The following is a 15,516-nucleotide window of genomic DNA, read 5'->3' as shown; positions in this document are numbered from 1 at the left end:
TGTTCATTACTCGGGACTGTAGCTTGAGGCACAATCGGTGTTACCACTGTCTGTTCTGGCAAATGTATAGGAACTGTCTGTTCTGGCATCGGAGTAGGAGCCCGTGGTCTAAGAGGAGGTCGTCCTGGTCTTCGAGACATATCTAATTATCAAAATAGTTAGGACACCATAATCCTCAAATCAATCTCAGTCCTCCTCTGATCATCTTGCCTCTGATCAAGACTCGGTTCTGATTCAATCTTAAATAAATAATCACAGTCTTCAGATAAAACATGCTTCCAATCAATTCAGATAATCAGGTAGCATGTCATAAATTATCAGAAAACATGCCTCTAATCATTTTCGATATTCCAGTAAGCATGCATCTTTAATCATCGTAATCATACTTTCAAATAAAATAAATACAACATCTTGTAATAAAGACTTAAAAGTAAATCATGCTAGCATTTACAACATGTAATTCAATCATGTAATTAAATCATAGCATGAATCCATAAATCAGTAAGGCAGAAGACTCGATCTACCCCACTCCACAGTCTATCTAAGTTCAAAATTTTCTTGCTCTGATACCACCTGTTGTGATGACCCGAGTTCTAATCTCTTAATAATCAAATCACCAAAAAGAATAGACAATAATCAATGTTTAAACAAAATAAAAAAAAATTTTTTTTTTTTTAAAACAGGAAGCACCTCGCTCGATCGGTAAAAATCTACCGGATCGAGCGAGCACAATGCTCAAACTCTCGGGTGCAGCGAGTGGGTGGCCTCGCTCGATCTGCAACAAATGACCGATCGAGGCGGAGCCACTTCCTTCAAGTGTTCTGTTTCCTGATTTAACAGCCTCGCTCGATCGGTAAGAATTGCCCGTATCGAGCGAGCACAAGTTCAGAAGCAGAACAGAAACTGCATTTTGCTGTCCAAACAAGTTCCTTCATGCATTTTCATCCAATATCAACTCATACAAAGCCTATTCAAACTATCATAAAGCCAACATGCATTCTCACATGATAAAGTTGATAGAATTGAATCATCACAAGGCCTTATAAACATAATCAAAAAGCCCACAAAGCATGCTCTTAGCAATGTTATATATTCAAGATCAAGCTACATTATATTGTCTCAAGGATTTACATACATCTCAAATCCTATATACATCAACAAGACAACAACTAGATCAACTACAAGTCTTGGAACAAGTAGCTATAACATGCTCATGGTTTTTGGACTCAACTCTAACATTGACAACACAAGAACTCATCTAAACTCGGATCATCACGCTATCTTCTCTTCCCTTGTTATTCACATTCGCTTTTGCCCGGTTCCACTCCCTCCTATTGCAATGACACATACAACAAAACAATACCGGATAACTCTGGTGAGAAATAGATTTCCCAGTAAAAGCAACTAAACATGCATACAAACATATATCAAGATCATGATATAAAAAAAACATAACTTCAAAGGTGCATGTTTTAAAACAAGGTTCATCTCTTCATTCGTCGGTTGGGAATCCCGAGAAGTAGATATCATAACTAATCCACCGACTCTCCCGATCGAGGTGGGGCTACTTATCTCACTTCTCTAGACTTTGAAGCCATTATATATGTAAATCAACGCTAGGCTAAACAACCACCCAGGCCATACATATACAATCCCTCAAATCGTCTATTCAAACGTTTCCGTTCATTTCGAAATCAAAGAACAAGTCTTACAAGATGTATGCAATATATATCATTCAAATCACATTCATTAACATCAAGACTTATTCAACAACTCAAAGAAAAGCACATAAGAGCATTAAGCAAACAAGTATGTGATTTAGGGGAACTCGATACAAACCATCTCGAGTTGTAATCCCAATCAAATAGTAGTCCACTTTTACCTTTCAAATGTGATGTTTAGGATGTCTTTTAGCTTGTCCAAATCTGTACAAGTTAACCACCAAACCTGTCTCAAAATCTGCTCAAGTTTCAACCCAAACTTCAAAGCAAAATTCTACCAACCTTGTGCGTTCTTGTATCGGTTTCGGAGTCAAGATCAATGAGTTTGAAATGCCCTGTTTACACACTGGAATCACAGCATAACAAGCAAGGAATCATCAGCTAATAATTCAGCCACTTCATAGTCCAAGAACAATAGCAAATCACTTCAAATCATGAGTTCGACGGCATATCGTTATACATGGCGATTGCCGAACACATCTATAACATTTCTAACATGCATATCAGCTGTTGAAGCTTCGAAACCAATATATCAGCAGGTATATAGATCAAATCATAGCTGGGAAATCATAAGAACATGATACAACAATCAATCCTCAACCCAACTTCAATATTACAAAAGATTGAAGCTCATCAACAACAATTCTAACACAAGTCTCGGTGTCTGTCATTTTCGAATTACCAAACCCTGATTAACAAAGAGAAAACTTACATCAAATCGAAGGTATCATTGCGAGGATTCCAGAACATCTTTCGGAATCGAAATCGGATACCCGTAACTCAAGATCTGTGAATTGGAAGATGAAGATTGAACTTGGAAATTATTTTGCTCTCACTCGGTTCCTTCCTTTACCTGTCTGATAGAAATCTGATGGAATACACGTGAATAAGTTTAAAAATCACAAGTATCCAAGCCTATTTACATTTTTAGCCCCTCAACTATTCAAAAATTTCAATTTGGTCCTCAAATTATCATTTCATTCAATTTCAATCCTAAATAATTTAAGAATATTAGAATTTAAATCAAAACTCAAAATATTCCCAAATTAAATATTCTCGGATTAAAATTAAATAATTTCGGGCGTTACAGTATAGATCATTGCAAATGCCAATATATTTTGTAATAAGCTTGTAAATGATGCACGAGTCTAACAGAATCCGTATAGGTGTTTTAGCTTAAAAATATTAATTTGGGAATCCAATTCACTCTAATTGGTTTGAATAAGCTAGTTATTGGTGCACAAGTCAATCAAAATCCTATAGGTGTTTTAGCATAATTTTATCAAGTAAGGACTCCTATGGACTCTAATTGATTAGATTAAGACAATATGGTGTCTTCATCACTCTTTTACAATGTACAGATCATTGCAAATACCAATATATGTTGTAATAAGCTTGTAAATGATGCACGAGTTTAACAGAATCCGTATAGGTGTTTTAGCTTAAGAATATTAAGTTGGGAATCCAATGCACTCTAATTGGTTTGAATAAGCTAGTTATTGACCCACAATTAAATCAAAATCCGTATAGGTGTTTTAGCGTAATATTATCAAGTAGGGACTCAAATGGACTATAATTGATTAGATTAAGACAATATGGTGTCTTCATCACTCTTTTACAATGTATAGATCATTGAAAATGCCAATATAATGTTGTAATAAGCTTGTAATGATGCACGAGTCTAACAGAATCCGTATAGGTGTTTTAGTTTAAGAATATTAAGTTGGGAATCCAATTTACTCTAATTGTTTGAATAAGCTATTTATTGGTCCACAAGTCAATCAAAATCCGTATAGGTGTTTTAGAGTAATATTATCAAGTAAGGACTCCAATAGACTCTAATTGATTAGATTAAGACAATATGGTGTCTTCATCACTCTTTTACAATGTATAGATCATTGCAAATGCCAATATATGTTGTAATAAGCTTGTAAATGATGCACGAGTCTAACAGAATCCGTATAGGTTTTTAGCTTAAGAATATTAAGTTGGAAATCCAATGCACTCTAATTGGTTTGAATAAGCTAGTTATTGGTCCACAAGTCATTAAAAATCCGTATAGGTGTTTTAGCGTAATATTATCAAGTAGTGACTCCAATGGACTCTAATTGATTAGATTAAGACAATATGATGTCCTCATCACTCTTTTACAATGTATAGATCATTGCAAATGCCAATATATGTTGTAATAAGCTTGTAAATGATGCACGAGTCTAACAGAATTCGTATAGGTGTTTTAAGCTTAAGAATATTAAGTTGGGAATCCAATGCACTCTAATTGGTTTGAATAAGATAGTTATTGGTCCACAAGTCAATCAAAATCATATAGGTGTTTTAGCGTAATATTATCAAGTAGGGACTCCAATGGACACTAATTGATTATATTAAGACAATATGGTGTCTATATCACTCTTTTACAATGTATAGAACATTGCAAATGCCAATATATGTTGTAATAAACTTGTAAATGATGCACGAGTCTAAACAGAATCCGTATAGGTGTTTTAGCTTAAGAATATTAAGTTGGGAATCCAATGCACTCTAAATGGTTTGAATAAGCTAGTTATTGGTCCACAAGTCAATCAAAAACAGTATAGGTGTTTTAGCATAATATTATCAAGTAAGGACTCCTATGGACTCTAATTGATTAGATTAAGACAATATGGTTTCTTCATCACTCTTTTTTCAATGTATAGATCATTGCAAATGCCAATATATGTTGTAAAAAGCTTGTAAATGATGAACGAGTCTAACAGAATCCGTATAGGTGTTTTTAGCTTAAGAATATTAATTTGGAAATCCAATGCACTCTAATTGGTTTGAATAAGCTATTATTGGTCCACAAGTCATTCAAAATTCGTAGAGGTGTTTTAGCATAATATTATCATGTAGGGACTCCAATGGTCTCTAATTGATTAGATTAAGACAATATGGTGTCTTCATCACTCTTTTATAATGTATACATCATTGCAAATGCCAATATATGTTGTACTAAGCTTGTAAATGATGCACGAGTCTAACAGAATCCGTATAGTTGTTTTAGCTTAAAAATATTAATTTGGGAATCCAATTAAATCTAATTGGTTTGAATAATCTAGTTATTAGTGCACAATTCAATCACAATCCTATAGTTGTTTTATCGTAATTTTATCAAGGACTCCAATGTACTCTAATTTATTGGATTAAGACAATACAATATGGTGTCTTCATCACTCTTTTACAATGTACAGATCATTGCAAATACCAATATATTGTTGTAATAAGCTTGGTAAATGATGCACGAGTCTAACAAAATCCGTATAGTTGTTTTAGCTTAAGAATATTAAGTTGGGAATCCAATGCACTCTAATTGTTTGAATAAGCTAGTTATTAGTCCACAAGTCAATCAAAATCTGTATAGGTGTTTTAGCGTAATATAATCAAGTAGGGACTCCAATGGACTCTAATTGATTAGATTAAAACAATATGGTGTCTTCATCACTCTTTTACAATGTATAGATCATTGCAAATGCCAATATATGTTGTAATAAGCTTGTAAATGATGCACGAGTCTAACGGAATCCGCATAGGTGTTTTAGCTTAAAAATATTAAGATAGGAATCCAATGCACTCTAATTGGTTTGAATAAGCCTAGTTATTGGTCCACAAGTCATTCAAAATCCGTATAGGTGTTTTAGCGTAATATTATCAAGTAGGGACTCCAATGGACTCTAATTGATTAGATTAATGCAATATGTTGTCTTCATCACTTCTTTTACAATGTATAGATCATTGCAAATGCCAATATATGTTGTAATGAGCTTGTAAATGATGCACGAGTCTAATATAATCCGTATAGGTTTTTTAAGCTTAAGAATATTAAGTTGGAAATCCAATGCACTCTAATTGGTTTTATTAAGAAAGTTATTGGTCACAAGTCAATCAGAATCTGTATAGGTGTTTTAGCGTAATATTATCAAGTAGGGACTCCAATGGACTCTAATTGATTAGATTAAGACAATATGGTGTCTTCATCACTCTTTTACAATGTATAGAACACTCAAATGCCAATATATGTTGTAATAAGCTTGTAAATGATGCACGAGTCTAACAAAATCCTTATAGGTGTTTTAGCTTAAGAATATTAAGTTGGGAATCCAATGCACTCTAATTTGAATAAGCTAGTTATTGGTCCACACGTCAATCAAAATCCGTATAGGTGTTTTAGCAAATATTATCAAGTAGGGACTCCAATGGACTCTAATTGATTAGATAAAGACAATATGGTGTCTTCATCACTCTTTTACAATGTATAGATCATTGCAAATGCCAATATATGTTGTAATAAGCTTGTAAATGATGCACGAGTCTAACAGAATCTATATAGGTGTTTTAGCTTAAGAATATTAAGTTGGGACTCCAATGCCCTCTAATTGGTTTGAATAAGCTAGTTATTGGTGCACAAGACAATCAAAATCCGTATTGGTGTTTTACGTAATATTATCAAGTAGGGACTCCAATGGACTCTAATTGATTAGATTTAAAAAATATGATGTCTTCATCACTCTTTTACAATGTATAGAACATTGCAAATGTCAATATATGTTGTAATAAGCTTGTAAATGATGCACGAGTCTAACAAAATCCGTATAGTTGTTTTAGCTTAAGAATATTTATTTGGGAATCCAATGCACTCTAAATGGTTTGAATATTCTAGTTATTGGTCCACAAGTCAATCAAAATCTGTATAGGTGTTTTAGCATAATATTATCAAGTAGGGACTCCAATGGACTCTAATTGATTTAGATTAAAACAATATGGAGTCTTCATCACTCTTTTACAATGTATAGATCATTGCAAATGCCAATACATGTTGTATTAAGCTTGTAAATGATGCACGAGTCTAACAGAATCCGAATAGGTGTTTTAGCTTAAAAATATTAAGTTGAAAATCCAATGCACTCTAATTGCTTTGAATAAGCTAGTTATTGGTCCAAAAGTCAATCAAAATCCATATAGGTGTTTTAGCGTAATATTTTCAAGTAGAGACTCCAATCGACTCTAATTGATTAGATTAAGACAATATGGTGTCTTCATCACTCTTTTACAATGTATAGAACATTTCAAATGCCAATATATGTTGTAATAAAGCTTGTAAATGATGCACGAGTCTAACAAAATCCTTATAGGTGTTTTAGCTTAAGAATATTAAGTTGGGAATCCAATGCACTCTAATTGGTTTGAATAAGCTAGTTATTGGTCCACAAGTCATTAAAAATCCGTTTAGGTGTTTTAGCGTAATATTATCAAGTAGGGACTCCAATGGACTCTAATTGATTATATTAAGACAATATGATGTCCTCACTCTTTTACAATGTATAGATTATTGCAAATGCCAATATATGTTGTAATAAGCTTGTAAATGATGCACGAGTCTAACAGAATTCGTATAGGTGTTTTAGCTTAAGAATATTAAGTTGGGAATCCAATGCACTCTAATTGGTTTGAATAAGATAGTTATTGGTCCACAAGTCAATCAAAATCCGTATAGGTGTTTTAGCGTAATATTATCAAGTAGGGACTCCAATGGACTCTAATTGATTATATTAAGACAATATGGTGTCTATATCACTCTTTTACAATGTATAGAACATTGCAAATGTCAATATATGTTGTAATAAGCTTGTAAATGATGCACGAGTCTAACAAAATCCGTATAGTTGTTTTAGCTTAAGAATATTAAGTTGGGAATCCAATGCACTCTAATTGGTTTGAATAAGCTAGTTATTGGTCCACAAGTCAATCAAAAATCCGTATATGGTGTTTAGCATAATATTATCAAGTAGGGACTCCAATGGACTCTAATTGATTAGATTAAGACAATATGGTGTCTTCATCACTCTTTTTACAATGTTTAGATCAGTGCAAATGCCAATATATGTTGTAATAAGCTTGTAAATGATGCACGAGTTTAACAGAATCCGTATAGGTGTTTTAGCTTAAGAATATTAAGTTGGGAATCCAATGCACTCTAATTGGTTTGAATAAGCTAGTTATTGGTCCACAAGTCATTCAAAATTCGTAGAGGTGTTTTAGCATAATATTATCAAGTAGGGACTCCAATGGTCTCTAATTGATTAGATTAAGACAATATGGTGTCTTCATCACTCTTTATAATGTATAGATCATTGCAAATGCCAATATATGTTGTATTAAGCTTGTTAAATGATGCACGAGTCTAACAGAATCCGTATAGGTGTTTTAGCTTAAAAATATTAATTTGAAATCCAATTCACTCTAATTGCTTTGAATAAGATAGTTATTAGTGCACAAGTCAATCAAAATCCTATAGGTGTTTTAGCGTAATTTTATCAAGGACTCCAATGGACTCTAATTGATTGGATTAAGACAATACAATATGGTGTCTTCATCACTCTTTTACAATGTACAGATCATTGCAAATACCAATATATGTTGTAATAAGCTTGTAAATGATGCACGAGTCTAACAAAATCCGTATAGTTGTTTTAGCTTAAGAATATTAAGTTGGGAATCCAATGCACTCTAATTGGTTTGAATAAGCTAGTTATTAGTCCACAAGTCAATCAAAATCTGTATAGGTGTTTTAGCGTAATATAATCAAGTAGGGACTCCAATGGACTCTAATTGATTAGATTAAAACAATATGGTGTCTTATCACTCTTTTACACTGTATAGATCATTGCAAATGCCAATATATGTTGTAATAAGCTTGTAAATGATGCACGAGTCTAACGGAATCCGCATAGGTGTTTTAGCTTAAAAATATTAAGTTGGGAATCCAATGCACTCTAATTGGTTTGAATAAGCTAGTTATTGGTCCACAAGTCATTCAAAATCCGTATAGGTGTTTTAGCGTAATATTATCAAGTAGGGACTCCCAAAGGACTCTAATTGATTAGATTAATGCAATATGTTTCTTCATCACTCTTTTACAATGTATAGATCATTGCAAATGCCAATATATGTTGTAATGAGCTTGTAAATGATGCACGAGTCTAATATAATCCGTATAGGTGTTTTAGCTTAAGAATATTAAGATTGAAATCCAATACACTCTAATTGGTTTGAATAAGATAGTTATTGGTCCACAAGTCATTAAAAATCCGTATAGGTGTTTTAGCGTAATATTATCAAGTAGGGACTCCAATGGACTCTAATTGATTAAATTAAGACAATATGGAGTCTTCATCACTCTTTTACAATGTATAGAACATTTCAAATGCCAATATATGTTGTAATAAGCTTGTAAATGATGCACGAGTCTAACAAATCCTTATAGGTGTTTTAGCTTAAGAATATTAAGATGGGAATCCAATGCACTCTAATTGTGTATGAATAAGCTAGTTATTGGTCCACAACTCAATCAAAATCCGTATAGGTGTTTTAGCATAATATTATCAAGTAGGGACTCCAATGGACTCTAATTGATTAGATTAAGACAATATGATGTCTTCATCACTCTTTTACAATGTATAGATCATTGCAAATGCCAATATATGTTGTAATAAGCTTGTAAATGATGCACGAGTCTAACAGAATCTATAGGTGTTTTAGCTTAAGAATATTAAGTTGGGAATCCAATGCACTCTAATTGGTTTGAATAAGCTAGTTATTGGTTCACAAGACAATCAAAATCCGTATTGGTGTTTTACGTAATATTATCAAGTAGGGACTCCCATGGACTCTAATTGATTAGATTAAAAAAATATGATGTCTTCATCACTCTTTTACAATGTATAGAACATTGCAAATGTCAATATATGTTGTAATAAGCTTGTAAATGATGCACGAGTCTAAACAAAATCCGTATAGTTGTTTTAGCTTAAGAATATTAAGTGGGGAATCCAATGCACTCTAAATGGTTTGAATATTCTAGTTATTGGTCCACAAGTCAATCAAAATCTGTATAGGTGTTTTTAGCATAATATTATCAAGTAGGGACTCCAATGGACTCTAATTGATTAGATTAAACAATATGGTGTCTTCATCACTCTTTTACAATGTATAGATCATTGCAAATGCCATACATGTTTTATTAAGCTTGTAAATGATGCACGAGTCTAACAGAATCCGAATAGGTGTTTTAGAGCTTAAAAATATTAAGTTGAAAATCCAATGCACTCTAATTTGCTTTGAATAAGCTAGTTATTGGTCCAAAAGTCAATCAAAATCCATATAGTTGTTTTAGCGTAATATTATCAAGTAGGGACTCCAATCGACTCTAATTGATTAGATAAAGATAATATGTGTCTTCATCACTCTTTTACAATGTATAGAACATTTCAAATGCCAATATATGTTGTAATAAGCTTGTAAATGATGCACGAGTCTAACAAATCCTTATAGGTGTTTTAGCTTAAGAATATTAAGTTGGAATTCCAATGCACTCTAATTGGTTTGAATAAGCTAGTTATTGGTCCACAAGTCAATAAAATCCGTTTAGGTGTTTTAGCGTAATATTATCAAGTATGACTCCAATGGACTCTAATTGATTAGATTAAGACAATATGGTTTCTTCATCACTCTTTTACAATTTATATATCATTGCAAATGCCAATATATGTTGTAATAAGCTTGTAAATGATGCACGAGTCTAACAAAATTCGTATAGATCTTTTAGCTTAAGAATATTAAGTTGGGAATCCAATACACTCTAATTGGTTTGAATAAGATAGTTATTGGTCCACAAGTCAATCAAAATCCGTATAGGTGTTTTAGCGTAATATTATCAAGTAGGGACTCCAATGGACTATAATTGATTATATTAAGACCAATATTGTGTCTATCACTTTTTTACAATGTATAGAACATTGCAAATGCCAATATATTGTAATAAGCTTGTAAATGATGCACGAGTCTAACAGAATCCGTATAGGTGTTTTAGCTTAAGAATATTAAGTTGGGAATCCAATGCACTCTAATTGGTATTGAATAAGCTAGTTATTGGTCCACAAGTCAATCAAAATCCGTATAGGTGTTTTAGCATAATATTATCAAGTAGGGACTCCAATGGACTCTAATTGATTAGATTAAGACAATATGGTTCTTCATCACTCTTTTTCAATGTATAGATCATTGCAAATGCCAATCATGTTGTAATAAGCTTGTAAATGATGACCGAGTCTAACAGAATCCGTATAGGTGTTTTAAGCTTAAGAATATTAAGTTGGAAATCCAATGCACTCTAATTGGTTTGAATAAGCTAGTTATTGGTCCACAAGTCATTCAAAATTCGTAGAGGTGTTTTAGCAAAATATTATCAAGAGGGACTCCAATGGTCTCTAATTGATTAGATTAAGACAATATGGTGTCTTCATCACTCTTTTATAATGTATAATCATTGCAAATGCCAATATATGTTGTATTAAGCTTGTAAATGATGCACGAGTCTAACAGAATCCGTATAGGTGTTTTAGCTTAAAAATATTAATTTGGGAATCCAATTCACTCTAATTGGTTTGAATAAGCTAGTTATTAGTGCACAAGTCAATCAAAATCCTATAGGTGTTTTAGCGTAATTTTATCAAGGACTCCAATGGACTCTAATTGATTGGTTAAGACAATACAATATGGTGTCTTCATCACTCTTTTACAATGTACAGATCATTGCAAATACCAATATATGTTGTAATAAGCTTGTAAATGATGCACGAGTCTAACAAAATCCGTATAGTTGTTTAAGCTTAAGAATATTAAGTTGGAATCCAATGCACTCTAATTGGTTTGAATAAGCTAGTTATTAGTCCACAAGTCAATCAAAATCTGTATAGGTGTTTTAGCGTAATATAATCAAGTAGGGACTCCAATGGACTCTAATGATAAGATTAAAACAATATGGGTGTCTTCATCACTCTTTTACAATGTATAGATCATTGCAAATGCCAATATATGTTGTAATAAGCTTGTAAATGATGCACGAGTCTAACGGAATCCGCATAGGTGTTTTAGCTTAAAAATATTAAGTTGGGAATCCAATGCACTCTAATTGGTTTGAATAAGCTAGTTATTGGTCCACAAGTCAATCAAAATCCGTATAGGTGTTTTAGCGTAATATTATCAAGTAGGGACTCCAATGGACTATAATTGATTAGATTAATGCAATATGTTGTCTTCATCACTCTTTTACAATGTATAGATCATTGCAAATGCCAATATATGTTGTAATGAGCTTGTAAATGATGCACGAGTCTAATATAATCCGTATAGGTGTTTTAGCTTAAGAATATTAAGATGGAAATCCAATACACTCTAATTGGTTTGAATAAGCTAGTTATTGGTCCACAAGACAATCAAAATCCGTATAGGTGTTTTAGCGTAATATTATCAAGTAGGGACTCCAATGGACTCTAAATTGATTAGATTAAGACAATATGGTGTCTTCATCACTCTTTTACAATGATATAGAACATTTCAAATGCCAATATATGTTGTAATAAGCTTGTAAATGATGCACGAGTCTAACAAAAATCCTTATAGGTGTTTTAGCTTAAGAATATTAAGTTGGGAATCCAATGCACTCTAATTTGTATGAATAATAGCAGTTATTGGTCCACACGTCAATCAAAATCCGTATAGGTGTTTTAGCATAATATTATCAAGTAGGGACTCCAATGGACTCTAATTGATTTAGATTAAGATAAGACAATATGGTTGTCTTCATCATCACTCTTTTACAATGTATAGATCATTGCAAATGCCAATATATGTTGTAATAAGCTTGTAAAATGATGCACGAGTTCTAACAGAATCTATATAGGTGTTTTAGCTTAAGAATATTAAGTTGGGAATCCAATGCACTCTAATTGGTTTGAATAAGCTAGTTATTGGTTCACAAGACAATCAAAATCCGTATTGGTGTTTTACGTAATATTATCAAGTAGGGTACTCCAATGGACTCTAATTGATTAGATTAAAAAAATATGATGTCTTCATCACTCTTTTACAATGTATAGAACATTGCAAATGTCAATATATGTTGTAATAAGCTTGTAAATGATGCACGAGTCTAACAAAATCCGTATAGTTGTTTTAGCTTAAGAATATTAATTTGGGAATCCAATGCACTCTAAATGGTTTGAATATTCTAGTTATTGGTCCACAAGTCAATCAAAATCTGTATAGGTGTTTTAGCATAATATTATCAAGTAGGGACTCCAATGGACTCTAATTGATTAGATTAAAACAATATGGTGTCTTCATCACTCTTTTACAATGTATAGATCATTGCAAATGCCAATACAGGTTGTATTAAGCTTGTAAATGATGCACGAGTCTAACAGAATCCGAATAGGTGTTTTAGCTTAAAAATATTAAGTTGAAAATCCAATGCACTCTAATTGCTTTGAATAAGCTAGTTATTGGTCCAAAAGTCAATCAAAATCAATATAGGTGTTTTAGGCGTAATATTATCAAGTAGGGACTCCAATCGACTCTAATTGATTAGATTAAGACAATATGGTGTCTTCATCACTCTTTTACAATGTATAGAACATTTCAAATGCCAATATATGTTGTAATAAGCTTGTAAATGATGCACGAGTCTAACAAAATCCTTATAGGTGTTTTAGCTTAAGAATATAAGTTGGGAATCCAATGCACTCTAATTGGTTTGAATAAGCTAGTTATTGGTCCACACGTCAATCAAAATCCGTATAGGTGTTTTAGCATAATATTATCAAGTAGGGACTCCAATGGACTCTAATTGATTAGATTAAGACAATATGGTGTCTTCATCACTCTTTTTACAATGTATAGATCATTACAAATGCCAATATATTTTGTAATAAGCTTGTAAATGATGCAGCGAGTCTAACAGAATCTGTCATAGGTGTTTTAAGCTTAAGAATATAAAGTTGGAAATCCAATGCACTCTAATTGGTTCTGAATAAGCTAGTTATTGGTCCACAAGTCAATCAAAATCCGTATAGGTGTTTTATTGTAATATTATCAAGTAGGGACTCCAATGGACTCTAATTGATTAGATTAAGACAATATGGTGTCTTCATCACTCTTTTACAATGTATAGATCATTGCAAATGCCAATATATTTTATAATAAGCTTGTAAATGATGCACGAGTCTAACAGAATCTGTATAGGTGTTTTAGCTTAAGAATATTAAGTTGGGAATCCAATGCACTCTAATTGTTTGAATAAGCTAGTTATTGACCCACAAGTCAATCAAAATCCGTATAGGTGTTTTAGCGTAATATTATCAAGTAGGGACTCCAATGGACTATAATTGATTAGATTAAGACAATATGGTGTCTTCATCACTCTTTTACAATGTATAGATCATTGAAAATACCAATATATGTTGTAATAAGCTTGTAAATGATGCACGAGTCTAACAGAATCCGTATAGGTGTTTAAGTTTAAGAATATTAAGTTGGGAATCCAATGCACTCTAATTGGTTTTTAATAAGCTAGTTATTGGTCCACAAGTCAATCAAAATCTGTATAGGTGTTTTAGCGTAATATATTCTTAAGTAGGGACTCCAATGGACTCTAATTGATTAGATTAAAACAATATGGTGTCTTCATCACTCTTTTACAATGTATAGATCATTGCAAATGCCAATATATGTTGTATTAAGCTTGTAAATAATGCACGAGTCTAACAGAATCCGAATAGGTGTTTTAGCTTAAAAATATTAAGTTGGAAATCCAATGCACTCTAATTGCTTTGAATAAGCTAGTTATTGGTCCAAAAGTCAATCAAAATCCGTATAGGATTTTTAGCGTAATATTATCAAGTAGGGACTCCAATGGACTCTAATTGATTAGATTAAGACAATATGGTGTCTTCATCACTCTTTTACAATGTATAGATCATTGCAAATGCCAATATATTTTGTAATAAGCTTGTAAATGATGCACGAGTCTAACAGAATCCGTATAGGTGTTTTAGCTTAAAAATATTAAGTTGGAATCCAATGCACTCTAATTGGTTTGAATAAGCTAGTTATTGGTGCACAAGTCAATCAAAATCCTATAGCTGTTTTAGCGTAATTTTATCAAGTAAGGACTCCAATGGACTCTAATTGATTAGATTAAGATAATATGGTGTCTTCATCACTCTTTTACAATGTATATGTGACGACCCGAGTTCTAATCTCTTAATAATCAAATCATCAAAAAGAATAGACAATAATCAATGTCTAAACAAAATAAATTTTTTTTTTTTTTTAAAACAGGAAGCACCTCGCTCGATCGGTAAAAATCTACCAATCGAGCGAGCACAATGCTCAAACTCTCAGGTGCAGCGAGTGGTGGCCTCGCTCGATCTGCAACAAATGACCAATCGAGCGAGCCACTTTCTTCAAGTGTTCTGTTCCTAATTTAACAGCCTCGCTCGATCGGTAAGAATTGCCCGATCGAGCGAGCACAGGTTCAGAAGCACAACAGAAACTTCATTTTGCTGTCCAAACAAGTTCCTTCATGCATTTTCATCCAATATCAACTCATACAAAGCCTATTCAACTATCATAAGCCAACATGCATTCTCACATGATAAAGTTGATAGAATTGAATCATCACAAGGCCTTATAAACATAATCAAAAAGCCCACAAAGCATGCAAGAAGCAATGTTATATATTCAAGATCAAGCTACATTATATTGTCTCAAGGATTTACATACATCTCAAATCCTATATACATCAACAAGACAACAACTAGATCAACTACAAGTCTTGGAACAAGTAGCTATAACATGCTCATGGTTTTTGGACTCAACTCTAACATTGACAGCACAAGAACTCATCTAAACTCGGATC

This window comes from Henckelia pumila, chromosome 4 (genome assembly GCF_033568475.1).
Source record: "Henckelia pumila isolate YLH828 chromosome 4, ASM3356847v2, whole genome shotgun sequence".
Lineage (NCBI taxonomy): Eukaryota > Viridiplantae > Streptophyta > Magnoliopsida > Lamiales > Gesneriaceae > Henckelia > Henckelia pumila.
Note: the sequence above shows the minus strand (reverse complement) of the source record.